The sequence below is a fragment of the Natator depressus genome, chromosome 5 (genome assembly GCF_965152275.1).
Source record: "Natator depressus isolate rNatDep1 chromosome 5, rNatDep2.hap1, whole genome shotgun sequence".
In the NCBI taxonomy this organism is placed as follows: Eukaryota; Metazoa; Chordata; order Testudines; family Cheloniidae; genus Natator; species Natator depressus.
The window spans coordinates 115434525-115445068 of NC_134238.1; the positions used below are offsets into that span (position 1 = coordinate 115434525).

Sequence of the window (10544 nt, forward strand, 5' to 3'; positions counted from 1 at the left end):
GGTTTAACCCAACCTATGGCCACATCTACACTTAAAATACTACACGGGCACAGGACAGTGCTGCCACTTAGCGCTTGAGTGTCAAAACTTATAACAGCAATGGGAGGGGTTCTCCCATAGTTGTAGGTTATCCACCTTTCCAAGAGGCAATAGCTAGCTCTATGAAAGAATTCTTTGGTAGACCGAGAGCTGTCTACACAGAGAGTGAGGTCAGCTTCATTATATATCTCACGGGTGTGGATTTCACACCCATCCAGGGTGTGGATTTTTCACACCCATGAGAGACTTAGCTGGGTCAAAGTATTTTCAGTGACCAGCCCTAAAACATTATAAATGTCAGCCCCATTCCAGATATAGTGGACTTGATTCTAATCTCTTTTATTGACTATAAATCAGGAGTAACGCATTGGGAAAGCTAATTAGAAAAATGTCAGGACAAGAAAAAAAAGTGTGATTTTCTTTTGAAAGTTTTTCATCAAAAGCTAGATTCTTTAAAAAAAAAAAAAGTTAACCCTTGTGTGACGGGTCCGGCACTGCAGCACCCCTTTGTGGCAGGAATGGATGGGGTGTCGGGGCCTCGCCACTCTTAAGTTCCCATGCCCGTTCCTTTAAGGGCATCCCAATGTGGCCCAATGGCCAGTTTCCCCATGCTAGCCCCTTGGTCGGGGTAGTGGGACCTAATGGTCCGAATCCATATGGGCAGTACGGCCCAACGACCAGAGTCCATAGCCTTCTCCCTCTCAGGCAGGGAAGTGTATCCCAATGGCCAGAGCAGTAGGGGGACTGGGGCCCGCCCTCTCCACCGGGTCCCGACGAGGGCTTGCCTATTGGTGGGGATCCGCCTGCAACACGCCGAGTGTCAGTGCAGCTTTAACGCTGCTTGTCTCTAAAGTTCCCCTGGGTCACTTCCTACCCTCAGTGTCGTGTTCTCCACTCCAGAGGGGGTCCTCCGATCCATCCCCTCCTGTTGAGACCTCCGTCTGGGCGGCCGGGTGCGTCCCGCTTGGCTGGCCCCTGGAGCATTGGCTGTCCCTGCTCAGGAGCTGGCGGCGTGCCGCCTCCTCCTCTGGTTGTCAGCCCAGACTGAGCACCTTTGCAGCCTTTTATACCTAGTCTCCAGTTGGAGCATGCCCAGCAGGGCTTTTGGGGCGGGGCTTCCTCTGCCAGGAAGGAAGCGTTAACCCCTGCGGTACCAGTGTCGGCAGGGGTGAAAGTAAGTTAGAGGATTTACCGGAAAGCTGGAGTCCTGAGCAGGGGGCGTGGCCTTGACCAGAAGAGGCGTGGCCTTAACCGGAAGAGGCAGGGCCTTAAATCCCCGGGCCCTTAAATCAAGATTTAAAGGGCCTGGGGCTCCAGCTGCAGTAGTGGCAGCTGGGAGCCCGGGGCCCTTTAAATCACCCCCGAAGTACCAGCTGCCTCTGCAGCTGGGAGCCCCGGGGCTGGGGCGTGATTTAAAGGGCCCAGGGCTCCAGCTGCCGCTACCGCAGTGGAGTCCCGGGCCTTTTCAATCACTGAGGAGCCCTGGGGGCTCCCAGCTGCCACCACTACCCCCGGGCTCTGGACTCTGGCAGAGCTTTAAAGGGCCTGAGGCTCCGCTGTGGTAGCGGCTGCCGGAGCCCCGAGCCCTTTAAATCCCCGCCTGAGCCCTCCTGCCCGAGCCATGGGGTAGCGGCAATGGAGCTCTGGCAGGGAATTAAAGGGCCCCGGGGCTCCAGCCGCCACTACTGCCCCGGCCCTTTAAATCCCTTCCGGAGCCCCACCGCCGCTACCCCAGGGCTTTGGCAGCAGGGCTCCGGCAAAGCTGGTCCTGGTACGGTGCACCGGCTCTTACCGGTATGCCGTACCAGGGCGTACCGGCTTACTTTCACCTCTGAGTGCGGGACCACTCTGCCCGGTCACACCTTGGTTAAAAAAAAATCATGAAAAATATTTAAATTTTTTTCCCCACGGATATTTCAAAAATGTGAAAACATTGGACCTATTGTGTTGAACAGTGTTATAATATTATAGAAGCCGGTCCCTCTGAGTGTCACCAGAGCCTTTATAAAAACTTTGCTGGCATCCTGCTGAATATTATAAACTGATGTAGGATGTGTGTGTTGAACTTTGTAAAATGTCACCAACATGTCAGTGGTGTTCATAAGAAATGACAGACATTATCCTCAGGCACATAGAAAACATTATAAATGTCAGTGGCATATCGACCATGTTTCTTAGCACTATTACCATAGACAAAAGAACTCTTCATGGTTATAAATGCTGCTGATAAAGTAATATTAATTTCAAGGGCTTGTCTTCACTGCAGTGTGTGATTCCTCTCAAATTAACTCCTCTCGAGTTAGCCTCCCATTGGAGGGTGATCACACTGCAAAACGCAATGAGATGCACAGGCTGACTGAACTAGTAGCACTGAGTACCTGAGTCCCCACTTCATTGCTTTCTCAAGCATCAGCAGCGCTGGAGTTTCCACTCACACCACCTGACAAGTCAGCTAGCAAAAGTTCAAAGCCCAACTTAAAACTGAGCTAAAATTGAGCTGTGGGAGCCCAGGAGTCAGGTTACGGGCAACACTTCAATGATGTAGGTCAAGCTAATACTGCAGTGAAAACAAGCCCTAAGTGGTTTGAGCCCCTCATTATACCACTCACTGCCCTTGTACGTAGAGGAGAATTGCTCGTGACTATCCTTGTCAATGGTATACTGACAGCACCTTTAAGCACCTTTAAGCATCCGGTAATTATAGCCTTGCCAGTACTTGCAACTCTGGCTATCCTGGACAAATGAACTCTTGGAAGTCCCAATAAGGTGTCCTTAGTTTCTGTAACCGGTATGAGTCAAATCACTGACAGAAGGACCATCCATAGTTTTCGCGGCTATCCATATGCTAGGGGTGTTTGTAGGTGGTGTGAACCATTAGCAGCTCTGCAGGCTTTCCAGCATTATTGACAGCTGTTGTGGACTTTTAAGAATGTTACTCACTCAGTTGTTACAAGCACCAGTGATCTCCCAGTGTGGCAGCTAAAGGCTGTGAACCCTGACGTATATTACTCAAGAGTTACAAGGTCTACCACTTTGCGGCTGTTCATTGTGACAGCCACAAACCATGAAGTGTGTCATGAAAGATGGTTGTTAGTGGAGCTTGCAACCTTCATAGACTCTGAAAGTAATGAATAATAAAGCCATAAACCCAGAATTATTGGGTTACAACAAGCTGCACCAGGGTAATGTTCTCTGCTGCCCTTAAGCTAGTATCTGCTCTGAGATCAGTACAACACTTCTAACTTTTGGGAAACTCCATGAGCTTCCAAATGGTGCTTTTAATATCCACGAGGATTGCGAGATTATCTTCAATGCTCATGGAAGCTGGGCTCGTGACTACTTAAGTCATATGGGGCTTGATAGGGAACAGTTAAAATCTACTTCCCTACCCATATTTTTTCCTTCACTGAAGTGTGCCCAACCAGGCTATTCCACCTTATATTCCAAGCACAGAAATGCCTCTATTATTTTAATAATCTCTCTCTCTCTAGCTTCCCAATCTAGTACCAGCAAGCGGAATCATCCAGAGAACACATTACCTCTCTAACTCCCCAGCCAACTGCCCAGCTGAGAAGGAAAAATAGAAATTCTGATGAATAAATAATACAAAAGAAGATTAGCCATCTCCAAGCAGGAAACTATTTTATTATACAGAACAGTAATGTAGGCGTACAGCAAAGCATGATCCCAGTGTGAGAGAAATGTGACTCTAAAAGCCAATCTTTATGCCACCTGGCATAGGGAGCACTCAACACACTGTTGTCAGAATATTTAGCCAAACAGTGTCTTGTAAGGTCTCATAGGTAAACTGGTTACACTCTGGTCATGAAAACCACCAGAAAAAGAAATGGCAGGCAGAAATCAACACAAAAGCTGAGAGAGAGTAGGCACATGCACACCCAAAAGGAGGCACTCAGCACTCAGTACTTGAGGTGAGTGGCCCCTACTACAAAATCATTAATACAAATTGTCAATGTCACATTTCAAAATATACAAAGTAAATATCCTAAAATCGTACCTGTTTACACTACTTATTCTCTAATCCATTTGTAACCAGCCTAATGTCAAAATCCAGTGATTTAGGCTTTTGACTCAGGGAGCATTTTTCTCTCTCTTTGCCCTTCTGTATATTTTGATTATTATTGATGGGAATACTTCTTGTCTGTGTGCATATGTGTATTCAATGAAATGAACATTTACCTATTTAAAAAAACAAATCCTTCCAAGCCTAACTATTATCTAGTCTGTTAGGGAAAGGGCACTAATTAGGAGCTGCATTCCTGTATTTGTAGAAAGATAATAAAAGGTCAGGAAGGGGTGGTTATTGTGAAATGGTCATGGAGAATAAGATGTATAGTAATATCTGGCTTTGAAGAAGAATTTGGACAGGTTTGATTCTGCAACTTAAATTTCTGTTTCTTTAGCAGTTTGTAGGCATCAAGTGTTGATGGAAAATTTTCTGCCTGACTGAGGCATAAAATTTGGTGCTATCATTATGTTGAAATGGGATTTTTTAAAATAATGTTTTAAAAGGAGTTATACATGCAGCCTTAATTCTAAGATTTTTTTCCTTGGGAATTTGCTTTGAAGAGAAATGTACATAGTAATCATGTTGGTGTATGTGTGCCAGTCTTTATAAACTCTCTCTGAAGTCAATGGTGTTTTAAATAATGTCAGTGCTATGATTCAGGGCTTATAATATGCCTGATGTAATTCCTATGGTGAAAACAGAGCCAATTGAAATTTAGAAATTCTGTTCTATTAAATTAATTTTATTTCTTTAATTAAAAAAGCAAAAGTTACCACAAAATTAAATTTAAAAAAATCACTTTTATCAATACATGATCACAATTTTGACTTTTAAAATAAAAATATAAATTTAAATATTAAAAAGTAAAGGTTAGTAATTAAACTATAAAATAAAAATGGTGACTGGTATTGTAATTGGTAAGTATTCTGGCCATTGATAGTTTAGTTGGGAGAATATAAAAAAAATTAAAAAAAAAAGTAATGAAAAGTCCTACTGAAACATCATATTACAATAAGGTCTGAATTGAACATTTTGACTTTAACAAAACAATTCATTTTGGGTTCATATTGTTTCTTTAAAACAATACATTCATGTCAAATTTTTCTTTCGAATTGGCCTATCTGTAAGTGAAGAACTTTTCTCCATCAAATGTTCCATGATCCATTACAACTGGGTTACTGCTCCTCATCTTGCAAGTACAGAGAGTCATCTTCATCTACTACTATAAAACCTCTTCAGTGTTGTGATGCACTACTAACTGGTGAGATTTTGTGTGCTCACTGACACTTACTAACTAATGTGTCACCTCCACTCGAAGCTGGAGAGGACCAAGTTGAGGAGAATGTTGAGAAGAAATCAGAGAGGTAGGTTGGGACAGACTTCTGTCAGACCTTTAAGGTAGGTACAAGGAGGTAAATGGCATGGAAAATTTTGGGCAGTACAATAATTCCAGAAATATATGCTGAGTTACTCCTGTTAGTACATAATAGTAAGGAACTGGGGAATCCACACAAAAGCCAGGCTTCTCCTGACACCAAGATGTGATTAAAAAGTCAATGCAGAATTTGAAATGCCAAAAGAAAACCAAACAAAGCCAAAAGCCAATGATGGCAGCAAGAAAAATAATACAACATGTTTAGATTTGTAAACCTATTCAAGGATAACCCAGAATGACTGAGGTGAGATACAACACCCACTGAAGTCAATGGAAAGACTCCCATTGACTTCAGTGGCCTTTGGATCAGGCACTTCCAACAAAGGGATAAATCAAGGATGGGATCAATCAAGGAAACCAAAAGTCGTACAATAGCATTATTAATGAAAGGAGGCATGATCTATACATATACAGGAGTGGGAGAGGGAACGCCAGCATTCTAATGTCAGCTCTGCTACTGATTGTTTTTGTGGCTTAGACAAGTCATTTAACTGCTTCAGTGTCCTCATCTGTGAAATGGGGATCACTGTACTTCAATCACAGGGCTGAACTACTGAAAAACATTATTTTTGAAAGCCAAAGAAGTAGGGGCTCCACTGGTCACCACCCCTTGGAAAAGTATAGATGTCAGGTATGTTTGCATTTCATTTTGTGGTTGCCCGATGCTTGGTATTAATGATAGAAATCTCCCTCTGTGAAAACAATAGTGCTCTGTTTAAGGGTGCACAATGAAGTTTGGATAAAACCAGAAACTGAAGTTCATGCTAAATTGAACCTTCTTTTCCATTTAAAAAAAAAAAAAAAAGATCAACCCTCACTTATCCGCAGTTCCCAGGTTTTGTGCTACTAGAAGCAGCAAGTACGAGAAAGCTCGTGATAAAGCCTGTTTCCACCAGATTTCAAAGTTCATTTTATATCCCCATACCCTGGATTAATGTAACCAACCAAATTTCTCCCTGGTGTTACTCAGCTGAATTAAGTCGGGGGAGAATTTAATATTTAGGTGCTAATCGAACTCCAATTTTTTTTCTTATTTCAGCAATAGTCAATGTTGTCTCAAGAAGAACAAACATGTAAGGGTAGGCGCCACCTTTGGAACATTTAAAAAAAAAAAAGGAAAAAGTTCAGCAATTTGTTTTTATCCGATTGGCAATAAAATGCCATGGCCGGCCTTCAAGTCATTCATCTCCAAGTAAGGAATGTTTCTCTTGGCAGTGAGGGCGGGAGTGGCAGAGGGGAGGGTGAAGATCTTCAGTGCATGCAGGTACGGTCTTATGAGACTGATTCATACAGGTCTCTCTTTCATTAACTCAGAGACTACTTTAGCTCAATAAAAGTAATACCTTGGTCTGTGTATTTAAAAAATATTGTGCATTACTTTTATTACACAAAGGTTAATCAAATGTGGTGATCAGTGTGCCCTGAGCCATGACAAGGATCAGGAAGGATTTCCCCCACATCTTCGGGTATGTCGACACGGTAGCTGTGAGTGACCCTCCTAGCATGAGTCTGTCTGCCCATGCCAGCAAGGCTCTAGCTAGCATGCTGAAAACAGAAGTGTGGACTCTGTGGCTCAGGCTGAAGCTTGGGCTTTCCAGCCTAAGGGGTCAGGGTGGGCTTGAGAGCCTGACCTGCACCCTGAGCCACAATATCACACTGCTTTTTTGCGGGGGTGGGAGAAGCGTGGATAGGCAGACTTGTGCTAGTGGGGCTAGAGGCAACTTCCAGCTGCAGTTTAGGCATACCATTTATGTATAGCATTGCTAGTTACATTGTTTTCATCCTCCTACCGTCAGATACTCGCCACAGGTGTCACAACCTCAGGGGTTCCCCTGGGGAAGGCAGATCGGCACTGCATGTTGCTAATGCTGTTGCAAACATCGCAAAGCATTTTGGGGCGGGTCAAAGGTGTGAGTGAAGAGTGAAAGATTCTTTTACGGGCTGCAAGAGGCCAAAGGGAGATGAAGAAGAGAGCAGAGAACGGGATAACTCAACATTTCAGCTAGCTCAGTCAGAAGATAAGACGCTGGCCACAGCAGCCCAAGGACACTGCTCACAGCCAAGACTTGGTTGACAGCCGAGAAAGACAGGGGTTTGAGGCTTTCCCAAGCAGCCGTGAGAAAGAAAAACCCAACTGCACAGACCTGCAAGGCAGCGAGGCCAGCAAAGAAGAAAACAAGGTCTAAGGCTGCAGAGATTTAAAACACTGGCGAGACAGCAAGAGGGGGAGCCAAGCCTTGCATCCCTGGAGACAGGGTGTTTTGAGAAAACTGAATACACCATGGAAAGCCGGTTTGGACTGGCACAGAGGGCACCAGGAGCAGAGGTCCCTGAACGAAGCACACCCTCCTTCCCCCCCCCCCCCCCACGGGAGCCTGGGACTTAAAACCCTCCTGAGAGCTGGAGCAACTTGGAGATCACAGTGGATCCTCAGATGACCTGGGCCCAGGACAGCACTCCCGTCCACACTTCCCCCCACCCCCCGCTTCTTCTATTACACCCAGGCTTGGCCAGTTTTGGGTAGGGCGTATGAGAATATGAAAATGCGTTAGGGCTTGGGGCACTAACGTTTTCTTTCTTTCCCTGAGTGACGTGGGGGCATTCCCAGCACGCTCTGGTGTTATTATTTTATCAATAAAGCTTTAAAATTTAGACACTTGGTGTGTTACGTCATCTCCTCCCTTAATGATCCCGTGGCCTCAGACTGATCACCTGATGCTTCAGGCAGATTGGTAACAAAAATCTGCCACACAGGCAGAGGCAAGTCAGGCTTGATAGACCAGTAATAGTATTATTAATGAAGTATCAAACTGTATTATCTGCTGTTCCTATTACCAATCACCGACACTTTCTCAGGGTGCCCAGGCTTGTGAGTCACCTTGTAACCTGCGAGAGAGAGAGATGCTGACTTGCTTGTGCTTAACTGGGTGTCAGCTCCCTGACACGATCAGCCTGTTACAATCTCCTCTCAGCTAGGTCAGCCCTTACTTGGCTTTGCAGGTTAACAATAGGTGCACCCCAATCCCTGAATCCACTTTGAAGTGTTCCCCTGTAGAACCCAATCTCTGTAATGGGACACTCTCAGAAATTACAAGATAAACTGTCCCCAAAGGAATAGTGCACACACTAGTCTGTTTGATTTAACTGAGCATCTCAACTCCAATTTAATAACACAGCACTGATATTTATATTGAAATTTTATCATGAAAACAATTGTAAGATTATTATCAAAGACTAAAATTTAAGAGATAGCGAGTAAGGACACCAAGTGGGATCAGAAATGCTTATCTATAAAACAAGTATAACATGCTTCTTAGAGTCTAAACTTTAAGAGGCTAAAATAATAGTATTTAGTGCTGCCTCAGTGCAGGGGACTGGATTAGATGACCTATCAAGGTCTCTTCCCGTCCTATATTTCTGCGAGTTGATGAAAATCCTTCTATATGGTAGTTTGTCACCTGAAGCAATCTTCCAGCATCATCAACCAGCATAGCTGGGATTCCCCTTTCATGAATGCAAAAAGTGCTGTCCTTTTTGCTTCCTCAGTGAAGGATAAATATGTATCAATTTGCCTTCTTAGAACCCACATTTTATTGTTTTTTCCCCTCAGAGTCAGGATGACTCCGTGGTTTATTCCTGTCACATACAAACAGGTTTCCATTGTGCTGGCTTACAATGCTTATGTTACATCTGAACATATATCCTCTGTCTGGTCAAAACCTGCTTGACAATCCTGCTTTGACACAGGCTTTAAAACATTTCCCAGTATACATACACAACTCCTTAAATATCATCTGTACACACATCTCACAAAGATTATGAAGATCAGTAGGACACATGCTTTTATTAAATAACTTACTTGACCCTCTTTGGATAAATACTACACTCAGTGCATTGCTTTCATAGTATCAGGCTTGTCAGGGGCTACTGTTACAGAACAGAGAACCCTTTACCAGCTGGCATTGAGATGTTCTTATGGTCACACTCTTATCTTCCGTATGAAAACAGGACCAGATCATCAGCTGAAGTAAATATGCATAGATCTGTTGAAGTTAATGGGGTTGCATTAATTTACACCATCTTAGGATATGACCCTCCATTTTTATATTTAAATTATGTCCGTTCAACATAATTCAGATCAACATGGAGCATAACAATGTTAACTTCAGCGAAGCTTTGTTTGGAATAAATGCTTGAGGGAGGAGAGCTTAAATACTTGACACTAGATGTAGTCACTAGGCAGGCCATAACTTTTCATTTCAGGAGCCAGCAGGTATAAGTAAGGTGTCCCCTTATAAATAATAGTGTTTTGTTCTAATTTTAGAAGGACATAAATGTCATGTTATTTGACCTTTTCTGCGGAAAAAAGGCTCAAGGTAGCGACAGCAGCAATTTCATACATCTTTGCTCTGATTATCATTTTGAAGGTGTAATTGCTGGAAGTAGTACAGGCATGGGAACCTGCTGGCTTAGGAGGGCTATAGAGCTAATAATAGTAACCAAGTATTCCTCACCTGCTCCTTGATTTCCGTTGCAGGACTCCACAGATACAGATAATGGGGGTATTCCTGTCAGTCTGCTAGATGGAGTCCAAACAGTAGAAATATTTGGGCTCTAGTTCCTCCCTCATGCAGGCTCCCAGTTTCCACAAACATCCTGTGGCGAAAATAAAATTGTAGTTAGCCTGCGGTCCATCACTTAAGGGACACTCGCGGATAGGACATGTGGGGTATCTGTAATGGAATTGTAATGCACAGAAGCCACATAGCAAATAAGAACATTTTGTTTAATCTCTGATGTTTTTGCCACCTGCACAGAATGAGCCTCATAAGCCACATTCCAAAATCTTGAGTAAAAACTAGTAGTGCCTGGAGTGCTGTTCTAACCTGTACTGGAGCTAGACAGTGAATCAGGGGGTATAACCACCTGATAACCCTCCTTGCACTCTATTGCATCCAGCAGATACATGAGAAAACAGAGCATTGGGGCCACAGAGTCTAAACGTTTCCTGGCATAACTGGAAAGAAACAATGATCCCCT

At 43.8% G+C, this 10544-nt stretch overlaps 1 long non-coding RNA gene across 1 annotated transcript in view; it reads right to left on the reverse strand.

Annotated features, from left to right (window-relative positions):
* LOC141987063 (uncharacterized) overlaps positions 1–10147 on the reverse strand; it is a 46879-nt gene extending 36732 nt beyond the window's left edge. Inside the window, exon 1 of the long non-coding RNA XR_012639433.1 lies at positions 10019–10147. This is a non-coding gene — a long non-coding RNA (uncharacterized LOC141987063). The remainder of the gene's footprint in view (positions 1–10018) is intronic.
* Positions 10148–10544: the final 397 nt, after the last annotated feature.